Source organism: Pristis pectinata, chromosome 11 (assembly GCF_009764475.1).
Source record: "Pristis pectinata isolate sPriPec2 chromosome 11, sPriPec2.1.pri, whole genome shotgun sequence".
Lineage (NCBI taxonomy): Eukaryota > Metazoa > Chordata > Chondrichthyes > Rhinopristiformes > Pristidae > Pristis > Pristis pectinata.
The window spans coordinates 70740344-70760412 of NC_067415.1; the positions used below are offsets into that span (position 1 = coordinate 70740344).

General features: G+C 40.3%; 1 protein-coding gene across 2 annotated transcripts in view; it reads left to right on the forward strand.

Moving 5' to 3' along the window:
* The first annotated feature begins 1819 nt into the window (after nucleotides 1–1819).
* LOC127575891 (SLIT and NTRK-like protein 6) overlaps nucleotides 1820–20069 on the forward strand; it is a 38105-nt gene continuing 19855 nt past the window's right edge. The window contains exon 1 of one of the 2 annotated variants that reach the window (XM_052026101.1): nucleotides 1820–2231. The gene's annotated coding sequence lies outside the window, so the exon portion shown is untranslated. Of the gene's footprint in view, nucleotides 2232–3875; nucleotides 4112–20069 lie in introns of those variants that run through there. The other variant, XM_052026102.1, reaches the window with a different exon arrangement.

A 20069-nucleotide genomic window follows, 5' to 3' on the forward strand; every position in this document is an offset into this window, starting at 1 on the left:
TCTATTCCAAGCTCCATCTTGGCAAGAAATTACCAGGTGGACAAAGGAAATGATTCAGTGATATTATGAAAAACTCCTTGAACACGTGTATCATCCCCAAATGACTCATGGGGAAACCCTTGCCCATGACCATTCAAAATGGAGGAGGAGCATTCAGGATGGCTTTGGCAGAGTCAGTAAGTTCTATATTGGCCATTCAACCATCTCAGGGCACACAGAACCGGGGTGGAAACAAGTCATTCCTGACCCAAAGGGCTGCCTAAGACAGAGCAGACATTACTGATAAGGACCAAATAGATTCAAATGCTTTGAATCTCTCCCTCCGGCGTGCTACCAGAAGAGGGCGATGTTGAATTGTAGTTGAAAAGCGACTTCATAAGTCGAACTCATGTAAGCCATTTGGTTGTTAACACGACTTGTAATTAACTTGGTATTCCAAAACAATCAGACCACGGTGAGGTGGCTAAATCCATAATTTCACGAAAGTTTTTCCAAACAAAAGAAGTCCACTGCAAGTGCATCAAACAGAGTATCGAACACGAAACTTCCGTTGCCATTACTAAGATTTTGCAGGCAAAGTAACTCAGTGAAATTTGATGCCAGAAAGACCGTGTTACATTTACCAAGGAAGGTTGATTGTGTGGCTCTGCGGTATCTTCATTTGAAATCAGGCGCTCAGCCCCAACCTTTGTATTTTGAGAGAATTGTATTTCTCCGTACATTAGAGTGGCTTAACTGGGGCATTAATGGCTGTATCTGGTTCACCTTTAATGGTTCGTCGACCAGCAACTTGCTGAGAAAATTAATACCTTAGAAGATCTTTGTTAATTCCAGTTTTACATTGGGGCGGTTACCATTTATTATCACTGTTATACTTCGCAGTATTAATATATGATTAAAAAGTTCTGCTTTTGCGTGATTTTCTGCAGAACGTCGACAGGATAAATTATGACAAATAAATATATGGTGCCGATGGCGAGATTAAAGATTAGGCGCATGGAACAATGAGAGCAAGCCGATGCAAAAGTCTAAATGTGCGTGTTATCTTCGCACTATGCATAAATCTTGTTCATGTGTTAGTTTCAAGATTAGGAGTTCCTGCTGTGTTTTTTTGTGTGTTCGAGATCAGATGGCCGTTCCCTCTGTCAAACCACTGAAAATGCAAATAATGAAAAAAAAGGTTTCCTTCGTGCTGAGAGAGTAATGAAGCATAAATTCGCAAGGCTCAGCGCTCTATTCTCATATTCCCATCATTTCCTCCTTAACTTTTAACACATCTATTATAGTAGGTTAGAATGAGTTTGACATTTTCATTCAAGCTCTGTTCCTCGGTAAAGCCACAATTCTATTCACTTTATTCGCATAACTGTCCCTTTTTGCCAGGCGTTTTTGTCATCCGCATAAAACCACTCTAACATAGAGAACCATATCTCCGTGATCTAAACTCAAAGACTGAAGAACCGCGAGGTAACCGGTGATGTTAGAATTCACCATCAACCCCTTTATTTTCACTTCAATTATTGTTTCCATTATCAGAAACGGTGAGGTCAGCTGATAAAATGGGGCTATTGCAGTGAAGGTCCAGGTGTAAGGACAGATACCCGCACCGACACGAAATTCCGGGCAGCCTAGGCGGCATCTGGTGACGGCGGGGCTGTGGGGATGCGGCGTTATACAAATCGCATTGTCCCAGGGTGGAGCTCGCAAGCTTTCTGACGAGAAAAACTAGAAGGGGGCGGAGCTTTCGGGCTGACAAGTCAAGAAGTCTCCAAGTGAGAACCCTCTGGCAATCTGATTACTTAGAGAACACCAGGGAAGACCAGCTTGCTGCTCCGGTGTGGATTTGGTCTGTGGCGTTGCAGATATTGGTCTTTAGTTTTTATATAACAGCCCCTTCTCGTCTTTAATAAGCAGAATAGCCTCTGGGGGACCTGCACCCGGAGTCTGCTGGTCAGGAGTCTGGACATCAAACAGGAATTATCCCATCTAGTTTGACTGGCGCTTTCGATCCTTTTTTAAAAAAGATAATCTAATACATGTTTGCTTGACTTCTACACCGTATTAGTGCAATCCCGGATCAGTTGGAAACTGACAGTCCAGGTCACGATGAGTCCATTTTGTTTTCTGAGGAAAAATGCGAATTGAATGAAACTTAACTGACGTTCCTGGTTTTACCCTCTGCATTGCTCATGAACTGAGCAGTTCTGAAAGCGGCTGCACTGCGTTTGTAGGTGAGTGAATCCTGCGTTACACTTAAATACTCCACTGGGAAACTCATCTCGATTTAAGAAGTGTTTGCGTTTCGGCTTGCTCGCTGCGCTGCATGTCAGATTTAACCTGGCCGATTGTATTTGTGGGACAGTCCCGTCGGTCCTCAGGTAAACGACCCATCATCACTTTTTGCGTGTGTTGACCCATCACCAGAGCTGCTGCAGACCAGCGTGAAACAGATTGTTCGACACACATCGATTCATGAAGGCAAAGCATGCTGTTTTCTGATATAATTTAAGTGTTTAATATATAAGGAACTGATCTACCCGGGACGTGTTAATATTGATGCCTGAGGGTATGCTTTGCAACGCTTATGTGACAATTGACTGGTGGTTGAAGAGTTGGAGGTCTTGTTCGACAGTGTTAGAAAGCAGGTCCCCGTAATGAATTGCTTTGGTGGTGGAGGTTGGGATTTGGTATTCCTTATACATCTTCAAGGTAGACAGTGGCAGACATTTATTACGAAGAATCTCTATTATTCGATCTCACATGAAAATAAGTTTGTCTTTGAAGCGATTGACGTGAAATATCATCAAGCATTCAGATGCTGCAGAACCAGCTTTTAAACTCCAGTTTCTTTGCGCTTTGTTCAATTAATGCACTGGTTCTTGAAAGTGTGCTATTGCGTTGAATTATGGTGCTACCTTTAAAGAGTAAAGCACAAAGCGGATGCCGGAATCCCCACTGTGCTCAGGGAAGGATATGTGGTTGGGGTGGAGTCCCTCACAGTGCACGTTTGCTTCGGAATCGGTTGCAGAAACTTCGGTCCTTTTCGCAGTTTATCTTGATTGGCTGCTGAAAAAGAAACGGGGAGTTATTTAAACTGTCTCCATCTGGACCGGGGAAGTAGAGTTTTTGTTGTGATGTCTAAGTAAAGTTGCAGAATGGGTTCGAACGAATAACATCAGATCAAAGGTGTTCCCTGTCAAATTTTTGAGTAAGAGGTGGTTCTGTGGCTCTGAAGTGAATGATGACAGATCCACTTGCGTGAAAATAAGATCTTGGCAGATTGTTATGCGGGTGTCGTCTGGGTAACTTGATCCGGTGAATTGAATCGATTTTTTTTGTGGTCATGTTGATCGACCTTTCAATTGATTTCTATTTTGTTTTGCAGTGGATGAGGGCAAACTAAAACAAACTTAGCAATTAACTCGACCATTTCACAACAGGTACGCAGGATAATGTACGGAACACAAGACCCGTTGGTAACAGCTTGCATCTATTGCAACTGATGCTCTCGGGAATTTCCATACCTAATGAAGTCTCCCCTGGATTTGATGCAGCCGAACAAATGCTTGCATTGTGCCATATAGTTTTGGGTAAAAATCCAGTCGCAAACTCAGATTTCCACCAACTATCACGTTTTATCTTTAACATGGGCAGGTAGGTCAAGTCGATGAATACTGTGGTTCAAAAAGCAAGTAAGAGGCCAGCCTTCCTGCAGAAGGTCTTCCAGAGCCTTTCCACAAGCATCAAGGCACCTGACAGGGATGCAAAGTTTCCCCACTTACCTGGATGAATACAACTCCAACAACATTAGAGGGGCCTAACCTCATCCTTGTGGAAGCTGTCCATTATATTGGCACTCCATCCATCACCAAAATATCACGGGTGCACCATGCACCATCCACAGGAAGGCACTGTGACAATTCATCAAAGCATCTTCTGCAGGACCTGACAAAATCTGTGACCACTGCTCCTCAGAAAAATAAGGGCACAGGAACATGGGACAATCACCCTGTGCTAGATTCCATCCCAGTCATAATCATCCTGAGTTGGATATGTATTGCTGTTCTTTTACAATGATTGTGCGAAAATCTTGGTACCCTCACACAGTAAGGTGGGATTACTTTTGTCATTATGGCTGTAGCAGGTCAGGAGAGTGGCTCAATATTCTCAGGGACAATTAACCATGGACAATAAATACTGGGCTTCCCAGCAATGCCAGTGTCCTTTGATTAATTAAAGAACAGAAGTAATTTGGGTATGGACTTTATTTCAGGAAAATAAAGAGGACAGATCAGATGGATAAATAGTACATTATAAAAATGAGAGAGCTGAGCAAAAACTAAATAATAAATGCATATATATTTTAATTTTTGACAAAGCTTTGTCATGTTTCTCTTGTCTTATATGATTGCCATATGAAACTGTGGTGTTCACTGCAAAAACATGTCAGTTTAGCTTGTCAGCTAGCTTGTCCCCTAGCGCTATGACTTCTCAAGCTGAGATTCAGATGAAGTATAACTCCAGGAATTGGACATATTCAATACTTTACAAAACACATGTGTGTCATTAAGCTGACATGAAAATACCTCATGAACATTTTAGGAATCTGTATCTAACTCATTTGCATGCATTGAATTTAATGATTTTCTAGCACCTTCATTAAATAATGTATACATCTAACAACATGTTACTACATCGGTACATTAATAGCAAATATCATAGTTGCACTCATGCCTTTTTAATATTGGAATGAATGCTGCTGTATACTCATGACATGCAAAAATAGCTTTCAAGAATCAAAGCTCTCCACCTGAACAGAGCTCCATTATGTCTGACTGCAGCGGGATACACTTTGATCTACTAACTCTGCTGTGAGTTCTGCAGATGTTGGTATGAGATTGAGAGCTATGTAGAACTGCAGGATTGTTATTGTATTCTAGATTAAATGTAATTATTTCCAGCTCACACTCCTGCAGACACCACCTTGCAAAATTTGCATAAAATAACAAAAATATGTAAAGGCATTTAAATTGATAAAATGTATTGTCTCATATCTAGGTACAAAATAGAATGAAGAAAACATTATTTTATGTTGGCTTCTTCTGACAGAGCTGAAAATTAAATGGAATCTATTAAACTGAAAATTTTCTTTACCAACAGAAATTAATCATTAACTGTTCTCAAAGGAAAGGCCATTAAAAATATCAACACCATGGAGGAAAAATACATTATGGATTCCACTGTACGCTGCTCCTGATATTATAAAACATTGCAAAATCCAATTTATTGTGAACAATATTATGGAATTCCTTTAATGTATAAAGATTTGTCTGAAATTTGATTAGACTTATTAGTGTACTGGAACTGTTTCTTTCCATGCCTTGGAAAGTGATCTTAAGAAAACTTACAACATCTTTTGATTCTGGAGAAATAGAAATTTCCTCAGATGTATTAGCAAGCTGATGGTTAATCATTGTATCCAGCAGGACAGAATGCAGAGAAGGGAGATGATGTTGAAATTGCCTCTACCTTAAGACACTTATTGATTATCAGGAAAAGTTAAAGTTTTCCCTTTATTGAAAGAAAGTCAAAGCAATGGAAGATGTGAAGCACCAAGTTTAGAGGATATTAGCATGGATGAGTGTTTGACAGCTGATTAGGAGCATACCTGATAGAAGTAGTAAAGATTATGAGAAGTTCTTAAAAATGTAGATGGAGATAGATTAGTAGAACAAACAACTTGATAGTAAATCAGTCAGAGCAATGGAAGGCATTGAAGAACGTGATTCAGGGAAACAGATTCCCATAAAGAAAATTTCTGAATGCCAAGTACCTGAGTAGGTCAGATACGGTTAGAAAAAGGAAGCTTCTGTCAGGGACCATGAATGCACTACTGCAGAATGCTGAGAAGTTTGCAGAAAGTGTAGGATGAAATTAAAATGGAATTAAGAGAAGCAAAGAGAGGCCTTAAGAAAATATTGGCTGGTAAATTAAAAAAAATCCGAAGCTGTATTATAAGCACATAAAGTAGTGAATAGGCTTATGATTGATGGTGGAAAGCGATTACTGTGGTTCCACAGTGGGTTTCACAAGGCTCAGTACTCAGTCCCTTGCTTTTTTGTTGTTTATGTTAGTGATCTGGACTCATACTGTATGTAGGGGGCATGATAAAGAAAATTTCAACTAATATAAACTGGCTGTGTGATTGACAGAGAAGAGGAAATCTATGACTTGTGGGAGGGGGGATATTGGTGGTCTGGTCAGGAGGGCAGAAATTTAGCAAATGGCATTCGAACAGAAAAATGTGAACCAATGCATCTAGGAATGCCCAACAAGGCAAGGAAATATACAATAAATAGGAGGATATTAAGAAATGTGGATGAATAGATGGACCTTGGAACATATGTCCATAATTCCTGAAAGATATTGGTAGAAAAGGTGGAAGCAGAGGCACTTGGTGTGATTTGATTTTTTTTAGCCAAGATAAAGGATACAAGAGCAAAGACATTATGATTGAATTGCATAAAGTGCTTGTTAGGCCACAGCATGAGAATCATGTACAGTTCTCGTCATCATATTGGAGGAAATGTGTGATTACACTTGAGAGGGTGAAGAAGAAATCTGAAAGGGTATTGCCAAGACTAGAAAATTATTGAATTGAGGCTGGTGTTGTTCTTTGTTACTGAGAAATCTTCAGAGAGATTTGAGTTGTGTAAAACTACTGCGGCCTACATAGAGGAAGTATGAAGGATATTTTCCCCTGAGCTGAGGGATCAAAGACTTAAAGCAGATTTAGATTTCAGGAGAAGAATTAGAGGGGAGATGAGGGGAAAATAAAATCACCCAGAGGGTGGAAGAAGTTTGAAATTCATTGCCCGAAAGAGTTGGAGAGGCATGAATTATCAACAATTTTATAAAGTGCCTGGTGGTGTACTTGAACAGCTAAAACCTGCAGGGTTACAGATCATCTGCTGGAAGGTGGGAATAGGCTGGGTACTCTTCTTCAAACAGCACAGACATGATAAGTGAGATGGCCTTGGTCTGTATTGTAAATTTTCTGTGTTCTATGCTTATTATCACTGCACAATGCAATGTTGATAAGATGAGAATACAAATAGAAAATCCAAAAAATATTAAAGAGAAGTTAGAGAAAACAAGTTACACTAAATAGCTAAAAGGAAGAACTATCTGCTGTAAATGTTTGTTGAAACATTTTAAAAGAACATTTTGGAAGTGGAATTGATTTATTATTTTCACATGAAACAGCTTCTTCCCCTCTGCCATCAGACTTCTGAATGGTCCATGAACACATAAACACAACCTCATTATTCCTTTTTTTTTTGCACTATTTATTTATTTTGTAATTTATAGTAATTTTATGTCTTTGAACTGTACTGCTGCCACAAAACAACAAATTTCATGTCATAAGACAGTGATAATAAATCTGATTCTGATTCTGATTCTGATTCTGACATGTACCGAGATGTAGTGAAAAACTTGTCCTGCATACTGTTCATACAAAACAATTCATTACACAGTGCATTGAGGCAGTACAAGGTAAAGCAATAACAAAATGCAGCATAACGTGTAACAGCTGCAGAGAAAGTGCAGTGCAGGTAGACAATAAGGTGCAATATCAATATGAGGTAGAGGTCAAGAGTCCATTTAATCATACTAGAGAACCATTCAATAGTCTTATAACAGCAGGTTAAAAACATAAGAAATAGGAGCAGGAGTAGGCCATCTGGCCCGTCGAGCCTGCTCCACCATTCAATAAGATCATGGCTGATCAGATCCACTTCCCTGCCTTTTCCCCGCTACCCTTAATTCCCCTACTATGCAAAGATCTATCTGTGTCTTAAATATATTTAATGAGGTAGTCTCCACTGCTTCCCTGGGCAGAGAATTCCACAGATTCACTACTCTTTGGGAAAAGCAGCTTCTCCTCATCTCTGTCCTAAACCGATTCCCCCGAATCTTGAGGTTATGTCACTTAGAAGCTGTAATTGAGCCTGGTGGTACATGCTTTCAGGCTTCTGTATCTTCTGCCCAATGGGAGAGGGGAAAAGAGAGAATGTCTGGGGTGGGTGGGGTCTTTGTTTATGTTGGCTGCTTTAACAAGGCAGTGAGAAGCATAGACAGAGTCCCTGGAGGGGAGGCTGGTTTCTGTGATGTGCTGAGCAGTGTTCACAACTCTCTGCAGTTTCTTGCGGTCACGGACAGAGCAGTTGCCATACCAAGCTGTGGTGCATCCAGATATGATGCTTTCCAAGATGCAATGATAAAAATTGGTGAGGGTTGACTGGGACATGCCAAATTTCTTTAGCTTCCCGAAGAAGTAGAGGCACTATGAGCTTTCTTGGCTGTGGCGTCTACGTGGTTGGACCAGGTTATTGGTGATGTTCACTCCTAGGAATTTGAAGCTCTCAACCTTCTTGACCTCAGCACAGTTGATGTAGACAGGTGCATGTGCACCACCTCCTTTCCTGAAGTAATTGACCAGCTCTTTTGTTTTGCTGACATTGAGAGAATAGTTGTTGTCATGACACCATGTCACTAACCTCTCTATCTCCTTCCAACTCATCGTTATTTGAGATATGGCCCACTGCAGTGGTATCAGCTGCAAACTTGTAGGTGAAGTTAGAGCAGAATCTGGCCACGCCATCATGACCGTATAGGGAGTAGAGTAGAGGGCTGAGGACACAGCCTTGCGGGGCACTAGTGCTGTGAATAATCATGGCGGAGGTGCTGCTGCCTATCATTACTGATTGCAGTCTGTCGGTCAGAAGTCAAGGATCCAGATGCAAAGGGAGGTGTTGAGTTCCAGGTCTCGGAGTTTGGTGATGAGTCTGCATGGAATTATGGTACTGATAGCAGAGCTGTAGTCAATAAACAATAGTCTAACGTAGGTGTCTTTACTATCCAGATGCTCCAGAGCTGAGTGTGGGGCCAGGGAGATGGCATCCGCCGTAGACCTGTTTTGGTGGTAGGCAAATTGCAGTGGGTCAAGGTTGTCTGGAAGCTGGAGTTAATGCGTGCCATGACCAGCATCTTGAAGCACTTCATGCTGGTGGATGTCAGAACCACTGGGTGGTAGTCATTAAGGCACATTACCTTGTTTTTCTTAGGTACCGGGATGATAATTGTCTTCTTAAAGCAGGTGGGAACCTCGGATTGAAGCAGGGAGAAGTTAAAAATGTCTGCAAATACCCCCACCAGCTGATCTGCACAGGATCTAAGACACAGCCAGGGCCACCATCCAGGCCAGATGCTCTCCGCAGGTTTAGTCTCTGGAAGACTGATCTTATGTCCAAAACGGTGACTGTGGGTTCAGGTGCATTGGAGGCTGTCTAGGTGGGTGGTGACATTCTGTTCAAAACATGCATAGAGCACGTTAAGCTCATCAGGAAGGGATGCACTGTTGTTGGCGATGCTGCCCAACTTCATTTTGTAGCCTGTTATAGCGTGTAAGTCCTGGCACAACTGACGGCTGGTCTGGGACCCGATTTTGGACTGATGTTGTCTCTTGGCATCTCTGATAGCTTTACAGAGGTCGTATCTTGATGTCTTGTAAAAGTCAGGCTCACCTGATTTGAATGCTGCAGTCCTAGTCTTCAGTAAGGAGTTGATCTCCCGGTTCATCCATGGTTTCCAGTTTGGGAACATCCAGATTGTCCTCCTTGGTACACAGTCAACACACTTGCTGATGAAGTCCGTGGAAAGATAGTAAATAGTTTCTTGAAAATAAAGACACTCTGGACATAATGTGAAAGTACGTTTATATATGTGGCTCATTGGTGTAAACCAAAATGTAAGCATTGACCTGCATTGCCTATTTCTGTATCTTGAAAATTTATCAGTAATCAAGAATAAGATGATGCACTGAATGCAAAATCATATCTCAGACTTCAAATCAAGCTTAATATGTTAGTGAATGTTATCGTTTCAGAGTCTAAAGGAGTTTAAAAAATATATAACATGCCCAATCAATTAGTATCTCAATCAAAGCAGCATTTGACCAAACACTGCATTAAGGATGCTTGGTGAAACTGATGTCAATAGGCACTGAGATGAAAATATTCCAATGTTTGGAGTCACAGACACCGAGACACAGGAGATTCTGCAGATGCTGGAATCTGGAGCAACACACACAAAACGCTGGAGGAATTCAGCAGGTCAGGCAGCATGTATGGAGGGGAATAAAGAGTTGACATTTCGAATTGAGACCCTTCCTCAGGACTGGAAAGGAAGAGGGCAGAAGCCAGAATAAAAAGGTAGGCGTAGGAGGAGGAACACAAGCTGACAGGTGATAGGTGAGTCCAGGTGAGAGGGAGAAGGTAGGTGGGTGGGGAAGGAGGGATGAAGGGGAATGATGTGAGAAGTGGGAGGTGATAGATGGAAGAGGCAAAGGGCTGAAGAAGAAGGAATCCGATAGGAGAGGACAGTAGACCAAGGAATAAAAGGAAGGACGTAGGGAACCAGAGGGAGGTGATGAGCCAGTCATGAGGCCAGGGAAGGGGAAAGAGAAAGGATGAGGGGGCCACAGGAATGAGGAAAATCAAAGGGGAGGGGAAAGGGAAAACAGAGGGGAGGGGTGAGTGGAAGTTGGAGAAATGGATGTTGATGCCATCACGTTGCAGACTACCAAGACGGAATATGAGGTGTTGCTCCTCCAACCTACATCTGGCCTCAAAGTGGCAGTAGAGGATGCCGTGGATAGACATGTCAGTATGGGAATGGGAAGTGGAATTGAAGTGGATGGCTGTTGCAGTGGATGGAACGAAGGTGCTCGACGAAACGGTCACCCAATCTGTGTTGGGTCTCACTGATGTAAAGGAGGCCGCACCAGGAGCACTGGATGCAATAAATGACACCCTCAGGTTCACTGCCTCACCTGGAGGGACTGTTTGGGGCCCTGAATGGTAGTGAGGGAGGGGATGTAGGGACAGGTGTAGCACTTTGCATGGTTGCAGGAATAAGTGCTAGGAGGGTGATCAGTGGGGAGGGACAAGTGGACAAGGGGGTCACGGAGAGTGTCATCTCTGCAGAAAGTAGGGGGGTGGAGGGGCAGATTTGCCTGGTGATCCCGTTGGAGATGGTGGAAGTTGTGCAGAATGATGTTTTAGATCTGGAGGCTCATGGGGTGGTAGGTGAGGACAAGGGAAACCCTGTCCCTGTTATGTCAGTGGGGGGGGGGGGGGAAGGGGTGACGGCAGACGTGCAGGAAATGGAGGAGATGCGGGTGAGGGCAGCATTGTTGATGGTGGAAGGGGAACCCTGTTTACTGAAAAAAGTGGACATCTCAGATGTCCTGGAATGGAAAGCCTCATCTTGGGAACAGATGCGGCGGAGAAACTGGGAGAAGGGAATTGCATCCTTACAAGTGACCGGGTGGGAACAGGTGTAGTCAAGGGAACTGTGGGATTCAGTGAGTTTGTAAAAGATGGAGATGGAGATAGAGAGATCAAGAAAGGGGAGAGAGGTGTCGGAGATGGACCAAGTAAATTTGAGTGCAGGGTGGAAGTTGGAGACAAAGTTGATGAAATCGACGAGCTCAGCATGGGTGCAGGAAGCAGCACCAATGCAGTCATCAATGTTGGGGAGCGTTTCCGGTGTAGGCTTAGAACATGGACTGTTCCACATAGTTGACAAAAAGGCAGGCATATCTGGGACCCATGCGAGTGCCCATGGCTACATCTTTGGTTTGGAGAAAGCTGGAGGAGGTGAAAGAGAAGTTGCTGAAAGTGAGGACCAGTTTTGCCAAACGGAGGAGGATGGCAGTGGAGGGGAACTAGTTGGGTTTATTGTCAATAAAGAAGCAGAGACCCTTAAGACCTTCCTGATGGAGGATGGAAGTGTACTTGACGTCCATAGTGAAAATGAGGCAGTCAGGGCTGGGGAACTGAAAGTCGTTGAAGTGATAGAGGGCATGCAAAGTGTTATGGAGGAAGGTGGGAAGGGGACAAAATGGAGTCGAGGCAATGGTTGCAATCATACTTTACACAAAGAAATACGTTTGTGGTTTTTGATGGTCAATTATATTACCAGCAAGTCAGTGCTAGAAGAGTTGATCAGGGCAGTGTCCGAGGCTCAGCCATCTTCTGCTACTCCATCAATGACCTTATTTCCACCCTAGATCAGAAATGGGATGCTGGAATAGGATTGCATAATGTTCAGTTCCATTTGCAATTTTTAAAAAAAATGAAGCAACCTCTGCCTGCATCAGCTGTGGTGAAAAGTAATATTCACATTACAGAAGCACAACAATGACCAAATCCAAAAAGAAAGAGGTTCTAACCACCTACCCTTGACTGGAAGGCAGCATTTGACCAATCCATGCTTTTGTTGTGTGAGAAGGAAGTTTTAATAATCACTAAAATTCCAGGATTGATATTATCTAGAAACTGGATGGGCTAATTCAATTTTATTAAAGCTATGCACTGCGCTATTTAGAATACAATTTCAGAGACTTGATTCTCAGCATGATGATGTAGAATTGATGCACTTCAGGAAATCAATGGAAGTGAAAACCTAGTTGTTTTACATGAAAGATTCACAATGTTTAGTGTAAATTCAATGCCAGGATGATGAGTTGAAAATCTGCTCCAGAGGTTTGGATGTGAACTCAGCAAAGTTAAATCATGATACTCTCAGATTTACATCCAATGAAATGAATGACTTCTCTATTTACTTCTCCCAACTCTTGCTTCTCATGAGTGTTATACAATCTGATGTGATCCCTTTATACCCTTGGCTGAAGCATGTGGAAATCTTGAAAAATGTACAAAAAACAACTACAATGATTATTCCAATGCACACAGGTGTGTTATAAGAAAGATTTCATAAAGTTCAATCTCAATAGGCTGGATAAAAGTACACATTGGTATTAAATAGCTTAGATAAGGTACATCCACGTTATTACTTCAGTATAAAGCAATAGCTTAAGAACATCTAATTGAAGTAAAAGTGAAAATACTGATCAATCACACAGGATAGCAAGGAAACACACTTACGTGGTGTTCTGAAAACAGTTTGCTAAGCTATGAGAATAAAGAGTTAACATCAGGGCATTATACTGCTGGAATTGTGTCTTGCAGATCAGAGAGTTAGGGAGGGTCATGATGTTACCATCCCTTCACTACTACAAATTCATGAACTTATCTCGTAAGGGTAGAGGGATGAGCTTTGATCAGCTGAAGAAACTTTTACAGTATTCAGAAAAAAATGATGATTGACTTCTATGATAAGCCCAGAAGGGATAGCAACTGAGCGAATGAAGGATCCAAAGGTAGGCAAATAGAACATTTTGATCCTTTGAACATTTGCAGTTTTAACAAAAATAAGGGCCAGCTTTTGTTTGTGAATTACTTATGTGAATATATACCATACACAGTAAATAACTTCCGTTAGACAAAGCTGAAATGGACTCAAAATATTTAATTGATATCCTTATTAATTTTTTTCTGCAGTAAGATGCCATATATTGCTTGCTTCTTTCAGTGGCCAAAGAGAAGGAGAGTCTAGCCAGTTTCGACATAGGTCTTGTTCCCTTAGAGATCAAAGGAAAGTTGCAGTCGATGCTGGCAAAAAGGAGAAAACTCCCAATAAAATAGGATTCAAAAGCTAATTTAAGTTAGGAAAACAAAGCTGAATACATTAATGACTATTACTTTGTGCAAGAATTTGGATTGCAAATGTTGTTTCCAAATAAGGGCCTCCAACCTGAAACACTAGTTCTTTATCTTTTATCTTTATCTTTATCCTTATTTCTTTATTTGTCATTGTACTGTGGCAACAACAGCACAACGAGATTACGATGGCACTCCCTTGCCTAATAAAAATCAAAACAGTAAATTGATAAGAGCAATTATAACTATAAAATAAAACAAACATACTTACACAAATATAAAGTATAAAAAAATATAAAAAGGCAGTGTGCAAATGAACCATAATAATAATAATAATAATAATGATAATCAGCAGCATATCAATATCAATATATTAAATAACACCATGATGAGTCCAGCCGGTAAAGGAGGGAAGACATAGTATGTGTATGTATGTATGTATGTATAGGATGTGTCAGTCCATGTTCAACAATTTAACAGCTTTGGGAAAAAAGCTGTGTTTCAGTCTTGTAGTGCGTGCATGTATTGTCCTGTATCGCCTACCAGAGGGGAGTAGTTTAAAAAAGTAGTGAGCAGGATGAGCTGGTTCTCGAATGATGTTTAAAGCCCTGCTCCGACATCGAGCCTGACATTCTATTTCTCTTTCTACAGACGCTGCCTAACTTCTAGAATGTTTCCATTATTTTCTGTTTTTATTTCAGATTTCCACCATCTGCAGTTCTTTTTTTGATTTTCATTTACAAGTATTGTTTTATAGGCATTTACTCTCCCAAGGCAATAGCAAAATGTTTCACACAGGAGGCAGTTTATTGGCAAAACAAGCCTGTGATGTGAGGATTTGGAAAAATCTCCCCTGCCCCCTACTCCCCTCCTTAAGTGTAATTGTATTTGCATTTTTGTTAGTTGAACATTTAATATTTATGCAGTGCACTGAGATCTAAAGTAAATAGAACGTTGATTTGAAACTTGATGAGAACCATGTTTCTATTACCTGAGAAATTACGGGAGCATGTATGTGATTTTCTGTGAATAGAACAAAAGTGTCAATTGGCTGAATGTCCTGTTCTGTTTCTAATACAATCCTCTGGTAGCTGTCAGATTATGTTAGTAGTCCATATGCCTGAATTTGATCCTCTAATCTCTGCTGTGCTGCCATGAGCAAATTCTTAATTAAAACAAGTCTCCTTCTTACAAGAGGCAACAGAAGTACTGGTGGGGAATCATGCTTAGGCACTTCCTAACTTAATTTTTCAGAACATTTTGCAGAGCACATTTTATGATCCCTCTCCTTATGATTGGTGGGAAGAACTTTGCTGGAAATAAAAGAGGAATAGAAAACAAATGAAAATACCAACATGCTATTCAAACAAAATACAACATTATGCTCCAATCCCCACCTTAACATTTAATTTCTGCTGCCATACAGCTCCCAAAGTCGTTGAGACGTTATTGCTGCTGTCGATTTGGACGTTTAGTAGTCCAGGGGTGGTTACTGAACTTCAGATAGCACTAATTGAGGTCCCACTCTTGGACTGCCCTGATGGGCTCCTGACAGCTCATATTGGTAGAAGGCCTCCTCCACTATCCCTAAGTTTATTGGGTGACAAGAGACATTGAGATTACTTTAAAACTGTTAAGAAAATGAACAATACATTTTTAAAACACATTCAACTTATGTAAATTCACTACAACAATTACACTAATTAAGATAAAGTTTAAAGAAAATAAACCATTTTACTTCAACAACTATTTCCATACAGGCTAGAGACTGCATTCCAATGAATTGGACCAGGTAGAAATCCCATTCAAGATGAGGGGACAGGTATGAAGTGCATCCAGTTAAATAGCTTTTGGAACCAGCCCTTTGAATCAGTGCAGAGTCCAGGGGTGTATTTGCATCTATCTCTTGAGCTTTACAGACTTCTGTAGCTCTGCATGTGCTGACACTCATTCTGGAGCTAGCTGGTTTTTCTGTACAGATCTGCTGGCTAGGCATTAATACAGTATAGTCTAGCCCACCACCACATGTATCATGGCTTGTCATATTTAAGTGCTGCATAACATTAAAGAAAATAAGTATGTCACTTCGTTTTAGGAACCTTATTCGTGTATGCACAGAATAGTATAAGTAAGGCAGGTTAAATAAGTTTTTAAGACATAGTGGAAGTGTATATTTTATAATCAATAATACTCAGAATAATAGGTACTATTAGAGTCATAGAGTAATACAGCATGGAAGCAGGCCCTTCAGCCCAATTCATTCATGCTGACCATGGTGCCTACCAAGCTAGTCCCATTTGCCTGCATTTGGCCCAGATCCCTCTAAACCCCTTGTGTGCATGTACTTATCCAAATGGTCTTTTAAATGTTCTTATTGCATAAAGGATGGTTGATTGTAGAACAAGCATTGGAAAGGAAAATTCTAATATCCTAGGTATTGGGGTGAAGCAATTCTGTCAGTTTAAATCAGTAAGGATTCCTACAATTTGGCTGTCAGTTCCAATCCAGTGTGACACTGGAATATATTGAACCAAGTAGAGGACTCTTGTATTGTTGATTGTGACAGCTCGTTATTGAAAATACTAAAGTGCTTTATGGATCATATGTGAATGGATTTCCCCAAAACTTCCTCATAACTGTCAAACATTAACCTTGTCAGAACATATCCATTCAAAATGCGCTTGTTTTCAGAATCAGATCAGCATATGTTTTAATATAGATTTGCAAACTGTGCATTACAACCAGCAAACTCAGGTCTCAGCTTGTCCATTGGAATTGATGGGAGCATGGCTGAACAGGTTGCCACACCCAGCATCCCTGACCCGAAATGTCAACAATTCCTTTCCTCGCACAGATGCTGCTCAGCCCGCTGAGTTCCTCCAGCAGATTGTTTGTTGCTCCAGAACCAGCATCTGCTGTCTCTTGTGTCTCCTTGTATGAATGTTTTCCAGCTGAGACCCTTATTGATCAATTGCAGAAACTATCAACAATTTTTATAATAAACAAAACTTGGAAAAAAACTGCAGACAGATGCTAGGAATCTGATATAAAAGCAGAAAATGTTGGAAACATTCAGCAGTTCAGGCGGCACCTGTGGAAAGAGAAACCGTTAATAATTCAGGCCCAGGACTGTTCAACAGTACCAATTTCTGTCACTTGATGAAAGGCTAGGCCATTTCTATGACCCTCTGTAACCCTGATTGAATTTAAATTTTAAAAAAATTTTTAAATTTAAATTTTATTTACTGCATGGTAACAGGCCATTCTGGCCCAACGAGTCTGTGCCACCCATTTTAAACCCAAATTAACCTACCCGTACGTCTTTGCAATGTGGGAGGAAACCGGAGCACCCAGAGGAAACCCACGCAGACACGGGAGAACGTACAAAGTCCTTACAGACAGCGACGGGAATCGAACCCTGATCGCTGGCGCTGTAATAGCGTCACGCTAACTGCTACGCAACCGTGCCACCATGAATGAATTTGCAGGATATGCAATCTCTTGGTTTACATTGCCCCATATCTTATCATAGTTCTTACATCGCAATAGTGAGTACATTTCCAAGATACTTCATTGGCTTTAAAGCACTTTGAGACATCCTGAAAGGAATGTGAAATGTTATGTAAATACAAGTCTTTCTCTCGATGAGCCCATAAGCTAATGAGTAAGTGCTTCCAATGATTCCATGTGCAGTCAGATGAACAAACATCAGTGGCACTTGAATTTCCTAAACAGGAAATTTAAATTTTCTGTTGGTATTATTTGGTTACTTTTTTTATTATTGATTTAACTTTGCTCTTCCTCAGAAGTGGAAACAGTTCCTCTGACATCACCGTATTAAAACCACCCAAAGTTGCAAAGACTTCTATCAGATCATTTCTCTTTTCAAGAGAAAAGACACCTTGCCAGTTCATCCTTTTTAAGTAGGGGCAACCTACGTGTTTGATACCATCCTTCTAAGTCTTTTTAACAGTCTTTCCAGTTCCTAGGTAATGTGAGGACAAGAACTATATCAGGTATTTCAATTGTAGTCCAACCAAGTTTCATTGCAAATACACCATGAACTCCCTGCTTTTCAACTCTAATGCTCTAAAAATGAACTCCAAAAATGTTGTTTTATTTTGGCTTTATTTAACCTATGTTATTATCTTAAGTGATTTGTGCATTTGTACTCTGTGATCACCACATATTACCCTAATTTTTTTGCAAATAATATGGAATTTACTTTTTTTTCTTCCTAAATGTAATACCTTTTTTTGGATCTAATTTGTCAATTATGGTATTAAACTCATATGATTCAAGCATTCGGGTAGGCAAAGAATAATTACTATCAAAGAATTATGCCTTTGTATTTCACATCAGAGGAGTGAACATGTGTGATTTTAGTGTGGAAACAAAATGATGATTTCTTAGACCTTCAAAAGAGCTTTGCTCCCTTTTTCTTGGAATCATCTGATGTTACTATAAGTATTTATTCTAACATAGCACTAAAGGGAAGAGTAGCCTTTCTGTTCTGAATGTTATCCGGGAAATTCACCATTGTTTGTTAAACTGCTTTATCTCATGGTCTGTAGAGCAGATATGATATAAGTTAACATAAATCCCAGCTGATCTTTGATGAATGGGAAATGTGTAAATCCAGAATACTATGTTACAATCAGTATTTGTGACTTTATGCAAGAATGAAAGAATGTCTATGATCTCTGTGAAAGAGAAGCAAAGAGCTTATCTGATTTTGGCATGACTTTTTAAATCTATAATGCTATGCTTATTGTTAACATGTGCACAATATAGTTCTGGCTTTATTGGTGCAATTGGCCATTGTGCTAAATAACAAAACAATTGGTTATGCTGAAAGAATAAATTGTAATTACATCACAGGAGTAAGGGAAAGCTTAATTTAGAATACTAGATGTTGAAGTACTTTATATAATTGTGCAAATTATTTAATAACTGTATAGCAAAGAATGCTTCTCGTTCAGCATCTTAACTTACCATTGTTAATTTGCTAATACACCCAATGTGATTATTTTTTTCATATCAGCTGGTGACAAGGGTCCACTTGCTTTGTACTCTGCTAATAAAATGAAATGTCTGATGCAGAGTGCTGTGGCTAATATATAACAATATTTTATACAGTCCAACGGGTTGTTTTGTTCAAGCAATGAATGGGTAGAAACAGCTTTCCCAGCTGTCAAAAGGCTTAGACAAACTAGGACAAGATTGTATATGAAAGTAACAACAGGAAATTTCATATTATTGACCTAAATGACCAGAGAAAAGACAGATATTGCCTATAATAAACAAAAATGCACATCAAGAATTCAAGAGCTCCAAAAAAATTACTATGCTGCACACATCAATTTTCAGGCAATGCTTCAGATGAAATAAATAACACAATGTCAAGATTGAAGCCTACAGTTGTTCAGTGTAATTGTACAAACACTGTTCCTAGTTTTATATCCTTAATCTAATTTTAACCACACATTAAAAACGTCAATAGTCTTCATGAGGTAAACTTGTGTTTACCTTCTAATGCTGTACTGCCCAAACTGGAAAAATGAAGAGCAAATTTTACACAGACAGGGTGGTGAATATTTGGAACAAGCTGCCAGAGGAGATAGTGAAGGCAGATTCTATTCCAGCATTTAAAAGGCATTTTGACAGCTGCTTGGATAGGAAAGGAGTAGAGGGATACAGGCATAATGCAGACAAATGGGATTAGAATAAGGTTGGCATGACGTGGTGGGCCATAATGGCCTCTTTCTGTGCTGTATGTTTCTATACTTCTATGGCTCTCTTTAATATTAATCTCCAACTAACTTTCTAACCTATATCTGGAGTTTGAGTATCATCATTTCATATTTTCAATGGATGATTTGTATTCATCCAGGTTGGCTAAATCAAACCTATTCTTAATGCTATTGTTATTCTTGACAGTATGAATGCACTAGGTATGTGGAATAATCAGGGACGAGGAAACCAGGGTTTATTGTCTGCAGCTGGCCGGCAGGCAGCTTCTTCACATCTTCACTGGCTCATCATCTGGAGTATAGTACAAAAACAATGCAAGTCACATGCCAGCCAATTACCCTGACCACCACATCAGAATCTGCACCAGATTACGAACAACGTTCGTCCAAATTTTCCAGCTGCACACCACAGTCACCTTGCACAATCCAAGGGAAGTTAGATTTAGCTGAATTCATCTGCTTATTGTTCTAATGTTTTGACACAGCTCATGACCATTAGATTTTCACTGAATTCCCTGAATGTCTTTCTATGAACAATTATGGTGATGTATTCAATTATCCAATGGTTCCAGTGCACAGTGCCATTCCCTGGGGGGATTTTTCCAGTGACATGTGGTCTAGTGTCTTGCAGTCTCTGCTGCTTGTCCGTGAACAAAATTATGTTACAAAAGCATAAAGCTTAATAAGA